This window comes from Amblyraja radiata, chromosome 5 (genome assembly GCF_010909765.2).
Source record: "Amblyraja radiata isolate CabotCenter1 chromosome 5, sAmbRad1.1.pri, whole genome shotgun sequence".
Lineage (NCBI taxonomy): Eukaryota > Metazoa > Chordata > Chondrichthyes > Rajiformes > Rajidae > Amblyraja > Amblyraja radiata.
Genome location: NC_045960.1, coordinates 97,295,892 through 97,308,908, shown reverse-complemented (window position 1 = coordinate 97,308,908; position 13,017 = coordinate 97,295,892).

The following is a 13,017-nucleotide window of genomic DNA, read 5'->3' as shown; positions in this document are numbered from 1 at the left end:
ACTTTGATCCCCACCCAATGTTTCCGTGCGGTTCCCGGAGGTTGCAGGTGGTTGCCGGAGGTTGCAGGTAGTGGACGCAGGTAGGGAGACTGACAAAAACCTCCGGGAACTGCACGGAAACCTTGGGTGGGGCGCAAAGTCTCCAGAGGTTTCCGTTCAGGTTTCCTAAGTGGGACAGGGGCATAAGTGTACCACTGCCCTGTGTTGATTACGGGATAAATAATGGATTTGGCAATGATGGAGAAATTCTTTGAACTTCCATAAAATAATGTTATAGGGTGGTTTTATATCCTTTTCATCTCATAACTATATCTCTCCTAGAATCTGATCGATTGACCCCTTCTAGCTCCACCTACCATCCACCTCTGTATTCCAACTCCACCCCTGACCTCCTCACCTGACTCCATTTGCCCGTCATCTATTAACCCTTCTCAGTCGACCTATCATCTACTGGTCCATGCCATATCTCACATCCTCTCTTCTGCTTTGCTCTCAGTCCCAAGGCAGGGTCTTGACCTGAGATGTTGACAATTAAACCCCACGGATGCTACTTAACCTGTTGCATTCCTCCAGCAGATTGTTTCTTGCTCGTGTTGATCATCTTCCACTTATTGTTTGCAAAACCGGGCAAGCAGCAAAGCTAGATGTTGCTGATGTTGCTCTGACATCAGCAACTCACTTTGATGGAGTTGGTCAGGCATTAATGTTTGTGAAAGGAAAGAGAGTTAAGGAGAATGTAGAATGGCAAACTGTGGCTACTTAAATAATAAATAATTGGAAAGAAATTGGAAATTAGCACGGAGCTCATTTTCCCCACACTCTGAAATCTCAGATAGATGTGCCTTTATGGAGAGTGTGAACTCGTGGCATCCCTTCTTGATGGATACAGAATTCTTGTGTTTGTAGACATTTCTTGTGTTTGTCATGAAATATCAAGGATGTGGGAATGTAAAGTTTAAAAAAAAGACTGCAAAAACCTTAAATTAAGCCTTTAGAACAAACATAGAACAGCACTGTGCCGGAACAGGCCATTCAGCCCACCATGTTTACGCCAACCATGAGGCCAATCTAAACTAATCCCATCTGTCCACACATTGTTTGTATTCTCTACTTGTTCATATGTCTGTCCAAATGCCTCTTAACATGTTGCTTTTGTATCTGTTCCTAACACCTCTCCTGGCAGCATTGGCGGACTGGCCAGGGTGTCAGCTTGCCCGATGGCAAGTGGGCCCCTGATGAAGTGATAGCAAGTGATGGTAAGCTGGGCCCCTGTTAAATGATAGCATTGTAGTTGTGGGTGGGCCCCCTTTGTCTCCTGGCAACCAATATTTTTAGACCCAGTCCGCCACTGTCTGGCAGCTCCTACTGTCTGTCTTTTAAACATATGCCTCGTAGCCCATCTTTAAACCTTCCCCCTCTGACCTTAAACCTATTCCTTTTAATATTGGACTATTCTACCTGGGAAAAAATACTCTATTTACCCTATCATTGCCTCCCTTAATTTTATATGCTTATGTCATGCTGTTCCTCAATTGCTGACACATGTGAGACAACAATACTTTCCTTAGAGCTAATGCACTCCAATTCTGGCGAACCTCTTCTGGACCGTTCCCTCTTGTAGTGTGGTAACCAGAACTTCACCCAATGAGTTCAAGATGGCTAGGTGCGAATGAAGTTATTAAAAAAATGTAATTCCTGCTATACTGCAGGAAGTCTTCAAAGGGTCATCAACACCGCACAAAAAATCACTGGCTGTCCACTGCCCTCCCTGAAGGACATCTTCAGCTCTCGCTGCCTTGGCAGGGCAGCCAACATCCTGAAGGACCCTTCCCACCCTGGTAACAACCTGTTCCACCCGCTGCCCTCTGGCAGGCGGTACAGGTCTTTCAAAACTCGCACAGACAGCTTCTACCCCATAGCCATACGTGAACTTAACAATGCAAAATAAGAAATAACACTCACATTCAACTGAATGGTTCTACCTCAGCTGCTATTGTTATTTATCTGTAATTTGTTTTTATATGTATATATTTTCACCTTTTCTTATATATTTAAAATTGCTCTTGTGAATCGCACCGTGGGATTGACTTTTAAATTTCGTTGTACCATGTGCAATGACAATAACGAGATTCATTCATTCAAGTAAGGACAATCTGCCAGGGAATAATGTCCATCTCATTTATTATGGTGATGTTGGTTGATTGGCCAAGATATCATGCTCTTCGAAGTAGTTACATTGAATGTTTCACATCCCACCTGAACATACACAAGGGTTCAAAAAAACAAATTACTGGAAAAAAGTGCCAGAGACCTGGGTTCGATCCTGACTACGGGTGTTGTCTGTAAGGAGTTTGTACGTTTTCCCCATGACCGCGTGGGTTTTCCCTGCGTGCTCTGGTTTCCTCCCACACTCCAAAGAGAGTTTACAGGTTTGTAGGATAATTTGCTTCAGTAAATTTGTAAATTGTACTTAGTGTGTAGGATATTATCTAAATGGTGGCCGACTAGGAAAAGGGGAGATGCAGCGAGACCTGGGTGTCATGGTACACCAGTCATTGAAAGTGGGCATGCAGGTGCAGCAGGAAGTGAAGAAAGCAAATGGTATGTTAGCTTTCATAGCAAAAGGATTTGAGTATAGGAGCAGGGAGGTTCTACTGCAGTTGTACAGGGTCTTGGTGAGACCACACCTGGAGTATTGCGTACAGTTTTGGTCTCCAAATCTGAGGAAGGACATTATTGCCATAGAGGGAGTGCAGAGAAGGTTCACCAGACTGATTCCTGGGATGTCAGGACTGTCTTATGAAGAAAGACTGGATAGACTTGGTTTATACTCTCTAGAATTTAGGAGATTGAGAGGGGATCTTATAGAAACTTACAAGATTCTTAAGGGGTTGGACAGGCTAGATGCAGGAAGATTGCTCTCGATGTTGGGGAAGTCCAGGACAAGGGGTCACAGCTTAAGGATAAGGGGGAAATCCTTTAAAACCGAGATGAGAAGAACTTTTTTCACACACAGAGTGGTGAATCTCTGGAACTCCCTGCCACAGAGGGTAGTCGAGGCCAGTTAATTGGCTATATTTAAGAGGGAGTTAGATGTGGCCCTTGTGGCTAAGGGGATCAGAGGGTATGGAGAGAAGGCAGGTACGGGATACTGAGTTGAATGATCAGCCATGATCATATTGAATGGCGGTGCAGGCTCGAAGGGCCGAATGGCCTACTCCTGCACCTAATTTCTATGTTTCTATGTTTCTATAGTGCTGGTGTACGGGCATCGCTGGGCAGCAGGGCCTTGGTGGGCCGAAGGGCCTGTTTCAGTGCTGCATCTCTAATTAAGCCTAAAAAATCTAAATTTAGCGGGTCAGAAGGGAATAGACAGACAATGTTTCAGGTCACGTCTGAAGACGGGTCTATCCGTTTCCTTCCTCAGATGTTGCCTGACCTGCAGAGATCCTCCAGTAGTTTGTGTTTTGCTCTTGATTAAAGCATCTGCAATCAACAGAAATAGGTTCCTGGTTGTGCTCTTCACGCAGGCCACAGAACCTTTGGTGGTACAACACTCTCTTGAAATTGCAGCAAAGTACCAGCCTTGCTCTCGTGAACCAAGTCCACCCGCATGGGATTAGAACCTGTGCTTTCTCATTGAATGCTGCCATTCAACCACAGCTTTTGCAGCCCCTTGAATATCTTTTATGTCGATGACCTCTGGATCTTGCCTATTAGCCCTTTCCGTTAATAAGTAAGTTATTCAAATATTTTCATTGTTGTCATCTTTTTGATGTGTCTTTCTGGAATCCCTTGCTTATCACTCAGTGATTTCTGTGCCATATAACATTGTGTCATTCTCTCTCCCACTCTCCTTGCCTCCATTGAATTGCTTCTGCTTGTGTTTGGGTCTCCTATATCACAGCGCTTTCCATTCACTATCTATCCACTTAGCTTAAGCATCAATTCTGTGACTTTGTGTTCCTCTGGCTGCAGTTCAATCACTTCTTATCTGCCTCCATAATTCTTACCTATAGGTGACCAATACATCGACAAGAGGAACTGGTTGCTTTGCATTATAAATGAGGTCTCGTAGACAGTTTGTGCGTGGTTTGGCAACACAGTATGAACTGCTTTCACAATTGGGAAAGGTGTGTTGGAAATAGGAGATTTTTAATTTGAAAGTAAATAAATGGAACTGCTTTAATTAGGCCAGGTAAACTCCCACACTGAAAGGAAATATCACTACAATGCCATACATATATGTAGCACCCTTCACTGAAGTAAGGCTTCCTAGTGCGCTACATGCGAGTCTGGTCTGGCAAAATGTGACACCATAGCACTGAGATATAAGTTCATTGCCACAGACCAAGGTACGATCCTGACCATAGGTGCCGTCTTTACAAAGTTTGCACATTCTCCCTCTGACTGTGGGTTTTCTCTGAGTGTTCCAGGTTTCTCCCACATTCTAAAGGCACGCAGGCTTGTAGGTTAAGTGGCTTCTGTAAATTGTCCCTGGTGTGTAGGATAGAACTAGTGTACGGGGAATCATTGGCCAAGGGGCCTGTTTCCACGCTGTAACTGTAAACTAAACTAAACTAAACTGAGTTACTCTGGCTTTTTGTGTCTATCTTTGGTTTAATCTAAACTAAATGTATTTAATAGTTTGATCGATTAAGCAGGTTTGTGGAATTTTCTAAAGAAGGGAAGTGAAGTATGGACAGACCTGGAATTGCAACTACAATGTCCCTCAAGTCCGCTGACAGACTCGAGTCCATTACAGCCAATGAACCAGCTTTAAAATGTGACCAGGGATGTGTATATGGGGAAAATACAGCAGCACAGCAAAAGAACAGGCCCTTCAGCCCATGATGTCTGAGCTGAGGACAAGGCCAATTTAAGCAGCACATCTGCCTGCACATTGTCTATATCCTTCCATCTGCTTGTTCATGTGAGTGTCTAAATGTTGCTTAAATGTTGGCATCATATCTGCTTCCACTATCTCCTCTGGCAACACGTTCCAGGCACCGTCCACTGTTCCCATCTGCCCACCGTCCTTTTCGTATCCAGTTAAGATTCCATAATCTGCAGCCCTTTGTTAACTCCACTAAGCACATACCAGTTCCTTCCTCACCTGAATCCACCACTTACTTGCCAGCTCCTGCCCCCTCTCCCTCACCTCTTTAATATCAGCTATCTTCTCTAACATTCTCAGGATCTCGACCTAAAACGTTGCCTTTGGCTCCACATTTGTGTGATCCGCTGATTTAAAGCAGCAGTTTGTTATTTTCTCAATTATCTCCTCTCTTGCCTCTGCCTCATTTGTCTTGCAGTTGGATTGGTATCTAGGATGAATTAGCAATGGTTCACCAGTCCTGCACATTGCAATATAGACCCAATCCTCCAAACCTCTTTCGAAAATTATATTTTTAAATACCAAGATTATCCTCTTTGAAGAAACACTTCTCAACCTTGTTGCCTCTTGATTTAAACTCAGACCACTATCCAAAGCTTCCAACTAAAATGGGATTTCATAAGAATCTGGTCCAAAATTAGTTATTTCCATAGTGACATGGATGAGCATTCGGAGGAGTAATACCTGTTGTTCCAGTAACATTGAAAAATAAAGTTTACGTTTCTTCCAAGTTTTTACTCGATATGATTCGAAACAATTTGCAAAAGTCTCACTGAAATGAAAGAACCACGGTGCAACCAGTGTATTGGTAGCACGGGATTTTTCGTAACATTGTCTTAGAAATGTTGCTTTTTTAAATAAATTTAAGATAGCTCGTTAAGCCAGAATAATGTGTGACAGAATCTGAAAGTTTTCAGAGCAGTTCAATGAATAATTAAAGAGCTGAATAGAATGGAGTATGTTTGCAGCAAGGATAATATGGATAAGTGTAAAGGGACTATTTGATGTTCAGAATAAAAGAAATGTTGTGCTTTTCACAAGGTGAGGCTGCCTGTGAGCAGTTTTCATCCTATGAGGTACTGTATGTTTGAAGTTTATTCACTGATCTAAGAGGAAAAAGTTGCAATCAGTTTTCAGAGAGCATGGCCCAACATATAGCAATGATAATTCTCAACTATCATAATTGTTGACCAGGTCACAAAGGAGGGTTTCACTCTGAGTAATGAACTGGTGTGTCCCATCTGTGAGGATGGATGGTATCGTATTTTAGCATCTGGGTTCGGAGCCCTGCCCTGCTTGTCCTCTGAAGGTCGGAATAGCAAAGAGGAGGGAGTCGGAGACGGTGGTCGAGAGGAGGAAGGCCGATCACCTCTTCACGGCAGAAGGTTGCTCCCGGTGTGCCCCGGGCTATGTCTGACACCAGGCCCGGCTCTCTCCCCTCCAGAGAGGAGGGAGTCAGATGGAGGGCTGGTAGTAGATCAGCTGCGGGAGGCAGTGCAGTGCCTTGACGGTGGAATGGGGCGCTGGAAGACCTGTAACAGCCTGGGGCTCACCTGGATTGGATGCAGCTACAAGAGGCTGAGCACATGTGGACTACAGCAGTGAAGGACACCAACGGCCATGCTTGACCAGGCCAACCTTGCAACGCCGCCAGGACATGGGCCTTCATGGTCAGGTCAGCCTTGCACTCACAACTGGGACTTGAAAATGGCACCAAAAACTGGCGACTCCGTATAATGTCTGAGATGCTTATCTAGCATGTATCTAAGTCCTTATGTATAGTAATACTTGTACTGACCCGAATACAAAAATATATTTCACTGTAGCTCAATACATGTGACAATAACGTACCATTGAACCATTTATTGTACTGTGCGTGATTGGGCTACAGTCAGGCTGTGATAGGCATGTAATTTGTGTTAGGGAGAGAATGGCATGCTTTAGACTGAGCTTGCAGTGCAGTGCAGAGCACTACAGAGCACAGACCCTTACCTTACTACAGAGGTTTGGACGCATGTTATAACCAAACCTGGATACTATCTAGTTCCAAACCTGTTTCACAAATATTATTCAAATAGCGAGTCTGCCGTGATGTCAAGCTCTTCTGTCACCTCTGCCTATATTTAATTTTGGTTAGAGATACTGGGTGGAAACAGGAAACCAGCGATCCCCACACACCAACACTATCCTACACACAAGGGACAATTTACAATTGTACCAAGCCAATTAACTTACAAACCTGTATGTCTTTGGAGTGTGGGAGGAAACAGGAACACCCATAGAAAACCCATGCAGGTCTCGTGGAGAACGTACAAAAAGCCATGCAGAAAGCACCTGTAGTCAGGATCGAACCCGGGTCTCTGGCACTGTAAGGAAGCAGGTCTACCACTGCACCACCGTGTTGCCCAAGTACGATGCATCAACGACTAAGATCCCATGCTCCCCTCACTGATGATCCTTTGTCCCAGCTCCAACACTCCTCTTCCTCATAGACTCTCGCCTTCTGCTCTCTGTCTACCTTTCCAGTTCCTACGGATGCCGTCACATCGACCAACTTTGCAGGAAGTCTGCTTAAAGACACTGATGCAGATATTGTATAGGCAGTCAGATCTCATCATGATTATGGATCAATAGGGACAGAATCTTTGCATACACAACTGCTCACACAATCCCCGACACTTGTAGGGTGCTGGCTGCAAGAGGGCATGTCTAATGGCCAACATTGAAAAGCAGGCAACACAAGCATGTTGCTGCACTTGCTCACTCCTTCCCCACAAAGTCAGCTGGAAAACTTTGGGGTGTGCATTCAGGAGTAATTCTTAATGCAATCTCACTGGCCCCAAATTAATAAACACAATGGCATCACTCACTTTCAAATCACAGTATGTGTTGGAGGGTTCTATTCAAAAATTGAACCTTAAAAGCAAAATTCTGCCTTTTGAAAAGCAAGGAAGTTCTCTCCAGAATCCTGGCAAATCAAATATTATTAAGTTAATAAAAGAGGTCAGAGTGGAGCAAAGACATAACCATAGGAGTGTAAAATTATCTAATAATTAGAATCAAAGGAGGCCAGATCATACTGGTGCCAGCTCATAATATGATTGAAATTTGGCAATTGTTTGCAAAAAATATAATTATTATATTAGCATTGTTAACCTCTGGGACCAAGCTTTGAATGCAGCCCACTCTAATGACACAGGAGAGATGTATTAAGAAATAATTTTGGACTGAGTTCAACTCCAAGAGGGCACAGTTCTCATTGGGTTAGCACCTTCTGTCAGTTTCTTGGAAGCTTTAAACATGGCAAAGTAAGTCATGGACATATTGTTCCAGAAGACCAGGGAGATGACTATAGTACAATTCTGAGCTCTGGGTTCGAATCTAGGTTGAATAGAATGAGATGTTTTCCGTTGGTTCTGAGATTTCAACACAAAATGCATTTGGATTTATGCAGCATTATCTCTACAGGATTTGCCATAAATGTATCAAACCGTATCATGAATAGCTGCCTTTCAGAGAAGGGAGAAAAACAGAAAATGCTCAAAACACTCAGCAGGTCAGGCAGCACCTTACTTTACATTTGTCACAACACAGGAGGAAGCCACTTGGCCCTTTGTGTCCATGCTAGCTCCCAGCAGAATGATCCCATCAGTCCCATTCCTCCTCTCCTTATCCCTCCTTGTTACTTTCACAAATGTCCATCAACTCTCCTTTGCTTCTTTTCCCTATTCATCTACACGAAAGGGCAATTAACCTGTAGCCCATATAACCATATAACCATATAACAATTACAGCACGGAAACAGGCCATCTCGGCCCTACAAGTCCGTGCCGAGCAACTTTTTTCCCTTAGTCCCACCTGCCTGCACTCATACCATAACCCTCCATTCCCTTCTCATCCATATGCCTATCCAATTTATTTTTAAATGATACCAACGAACCTGCCGCCACCACTTCCACTGGAAGCTCATTCCACACCGCTACCACTCTCTGAGTAAAGAAGTTCCCCCTCATGTTACCCCTAAACTTCTGTCCCTTAATTCTGAAGTCATTTCCTCTTGTTTGAATCTTCCCTGTTCTCAAAGGGAAAAGCTTGATCACACCAACTCTGTCTATCCCTCTCATCATTTTAAAGACCTCTATCAAGTCCCCCCTTAACCTTCTGCGCTCCAGAGAATAAAGACCTAACTTATTCAACCTATCTCTGTAACTTAGTTGTTGAAACCCAGGCAACATTCTAGTAAATCTCCTCTGTACTCTCTCTATTTTGTTGACATCCTTCCTATAATTGGGCGACCAAAATTGTACACCATACTCCAGATTTGGTCTCACCAATGCCAGCAATTTTAACATTACATCCCAGCTTCTATACCCATCTTTGATATATGGAAGGAGATTGAAGCACCTGGGGGCAGTAGTGGGGGGTGGGGACCTCATTAAAACTTACCAAATAGTGAAATGCCTGGATAGATTGGATGTGGTGAGAATGTTTCCACTAGCGGGAGAATCTAGGACCTCACAATAAAACACAGCCTCACAATAAAAGGATGTGTCTTTAGAAATTAGATGACGAGGCATTTCCTTAGTAAGAGGGTGGTGAATCTTTGGAATTCTTTGCCACAGACGGCTGTGGAGGCCAAGTCATTAGGTATTTTAAAAGGGAGATTGACAGGTTCTTTATTAGTGCGGGTGTCAGGGGTATGGGAAGAAGGCAGGAGAAAGATAGATCAGGAGAGGGAAAGATAAATCAGGCATGATTGAATGGCGGAGTAGACTTGATGGGCTGAATTGCCTAATTTTGCTGCTATGAGTTACAAACTTATGAACTAAGCCTACTTAGTCTGAAGGAGGGTCTCGACCCAAAACGTCACCTATTCCTTCTCTCCATAGATGCCTCCTCACGTGCTGAGTTTCTCCAGCTTTTTTGTCCACCTTCGATTTTTCCAGCATCTGCAGTTCTTTCTTAAACTAAGCCTACTTGGTCACCAGGGGAATTTGCAAACCTCATACAGACGTCACTTGAGGTCAAGCATTTGAAGAAGGGTCTCGATCCGAAACATCACCCATTTCTTCTCCAGAGATGCTGCCTGTCCCACTGAGTCACTGCAGCATTTTGTGTCCATCTTTGTCTCACTTGAGGTCAAGGTTGACCCTGGAACTCTGGGGCAGTCTAGAAACATAGAAATTAGGTGCAGGAGTAGGCCATTCGACCCTTCGAGCCTGCACCGCCATTCAATATGATCATGGCTGATCATCCAACTCAGTATCCCGTACCTGCCTTCTCTCCATACCCTCTGATCCCCTTAGCCACAAGGGCCACATCTAACTCCCTCTTAAATATAGCCAATGAACTGGCCTCGACAACCCTCAGTGGCAGAGAGTTCCAGAGATTCCCCACTCTCTGTGTGAAAAAAGTTCTTCTCATCTCGATTTTAAAGGATTTCCCCCTTATCCTTAAGCTGTGACCCCTTGTCCTGGACTTCCCCAACATCGGGAGCAATCTTCCTGCATCTAGCCTGTCCAACCCCTTAAGAATTTTGTAAGTTTCTATAAGATCCCCTCTCAATCTCCTAAATTTTAGAGAGTATAAACCAAGTCTATCCAGTCTTTCTTCATAAGACAGTCCTGACATCCCAGGAATCAGTCTGGTGAACCTTCTCTGCACTCCCTCTATGGCAATAATGTCCTTCCTCAGATTTGGAGACCAAAACTGTACGCAATACTCCAGGTGTGGTCTCACCAAGACCCTGTACAACTGCAGTAGAACCTCCCTGCTCCTATACTCAAATCCTTTTGTTATGAAAGCTAACATACCATTCGCTTTCTTCACTGCCTGCTGCACCTGCATGCCCAATTTCAATGGCTGGTGTACCATGACACCCAGGTCTCGCTGCATCTCCCCTTTTCCTAGTCGGCCACCATTTAGATAATAGTCTGCTTTCCTGTTTTTGCCACCAAAATGGATAACCTCACATTTATCCACATTATACTGCATCTGCCAAACATTTGCCCACTCACCCAGCCTATCCAAGTCACCTTGCAGTCTCCTAGCATCCTCCTCACAGCTAACACTGCCCCCCAGCTTAGTGTCATCCGCAAACTTGGAGATATTGCCTTCAATTCCCTCATCCAGATCATTAATATATATTGTAAATAGCTGGGGTCCCAGCACTGAGCCTTGCGGTACCCCACTAGTCACTGCCTGCCATTGTGAAAAGGACCCGTTTACTCCTACTCTTTGCTTCCTGTTTGCCAGCCAGTTCTCTATCCACGTCAATACTGAACCCCCAATGCCGTGTGCTTTAAGTTTGTATACTAATCTCTTATGTGGGACCTTGTCGAAAGCCTTCTGGAAGTCCAGATACACCACATCCACTGGTTCTCCCCTATCCACGCCACTAGTTACATCCTCGAAAAATTCTATAAGATTCGTCAGACATGATTTACCTTTTGTAAATCCATGCTGACTTTGTCCAATGATTTCACCACTTTCCAAATGTGCTGCTATCCCATCTTTAATAACTGACTCTAGCAGTTTCCCCACTACCGATGTTAGACTAACTGGTCTGTAATTCCCCGTTTTCTCTCTCCCTCCCTTCTTAAAAAGTGGGGTTACGTTTGCTACCCGCCAATCCTCAGGAACTACTCCAGAATCTAAAGAGTTTTGAAAGATTATTACTAATGCATCCACTATTTCTGGAGCTACTTCCTTAAGTACTCTGGGATGCAGCCTATCTGGCCCTGGGGATTTATCGGCCTTTAATCCATTCAATTTACCCAACACCACTTCCCGGCTAACCTGGATTTCACTCAATTCCTCCAACTCCTTTGACCCGCGGTCCCCTGCTATTTCCGGCAGATTATTTATGTCTTCCTTAGTGAAGACGGAACCAAAGTAGTTATTCAATTGGTCCGCCATATCCTTGTTCCCCATGATCAACTCACCTGTTTCTGACTGCAAGGGACCTACATTTGTTTTAACTAATCTCTTTCTTTTCACATATCTATAAAAACTTTTGCAGTCAGTTTTTATGTTCCCTGCCAGTTTTCTTTCATAATCTATTTTTCCTTTCCTAATTAAGCCCTGTGTCCTCCTCTGCTGGTCTCTGAATTTCTCCCAGTCCTCCGGTATGCTGCTTTTTCTGGCTAATTTGTAGCAGTCCCTGCAAACGACAATATTTCATCTGAGGAGATTGATGAAAGGCCATTGATCATAAGCGTTGACTCTTATTCATTACCCACAGATGCTGCCTGACCTGCAGAGTGTTTCCAGCATTTTCAGTTTTAATATTGACTGCTTGATTTTCCCTCACGCCAGCATTAATTGGGGCAACCTGATTTGCTGACCTGACTCAGTGCAAATAGTAACCAGGTTTTTTTGCCTCATGTTGTCCTACATTACAAGGCATTTTCTAATGCAGTGGGAGCCCAGTTGTGCCAACTCTTTTAATATGTTTCATAAACCCAGTCTTTCTCCATAGCTCGACAACTAGTTCCTTTTCAAGTATTAAAAATAAAACAAAGTGCTGGACTATTTAAGGCAATATCCCTGGAGGACATAGATAGAAGAGACATTTTGGATCTAGCTCCTTCTTCAGACTGGTGTGAGGTAACAGCTTGTAACACGCTTCCTTATTTTGTACTCTACCAACGTGCAGTGCGTTCCAAACACACCAGCTATCTTCATAACCATATCTGACAACTCTGCTGCTTTCAAATTTCACTTTCAATAGAGCCAGCACTGTGTTTTCACACACTGCAATAGTCATTCAATCACACCAATCCTCAACTCATCCACCAGATATCCTAGTTGCTATGCACTTTGTAGTATTTCAATCATGGCAACAGAAGTTCAGTGACTTTAATATCAAAGCTTTGAAACTTCAGCAATGTTCATTTATGATCCCAATTACAGCCAACCTTTGTAAAGCCCCGGATGCACGTTTCAATCAAGCATCACAACATGAACACACAAGACTGCAAACGCTGGAATCTGGAGTAAAAGAGAAGCGATTCTCTTCTCGGAGGAACTCTGTAGGTGAAGCAGAATCTGTGGGGGCAGAGGAATAGTCGATATTCCAGGGCGAGACCCTGCATCATGACTAAAAGTGTAGAGGGAAG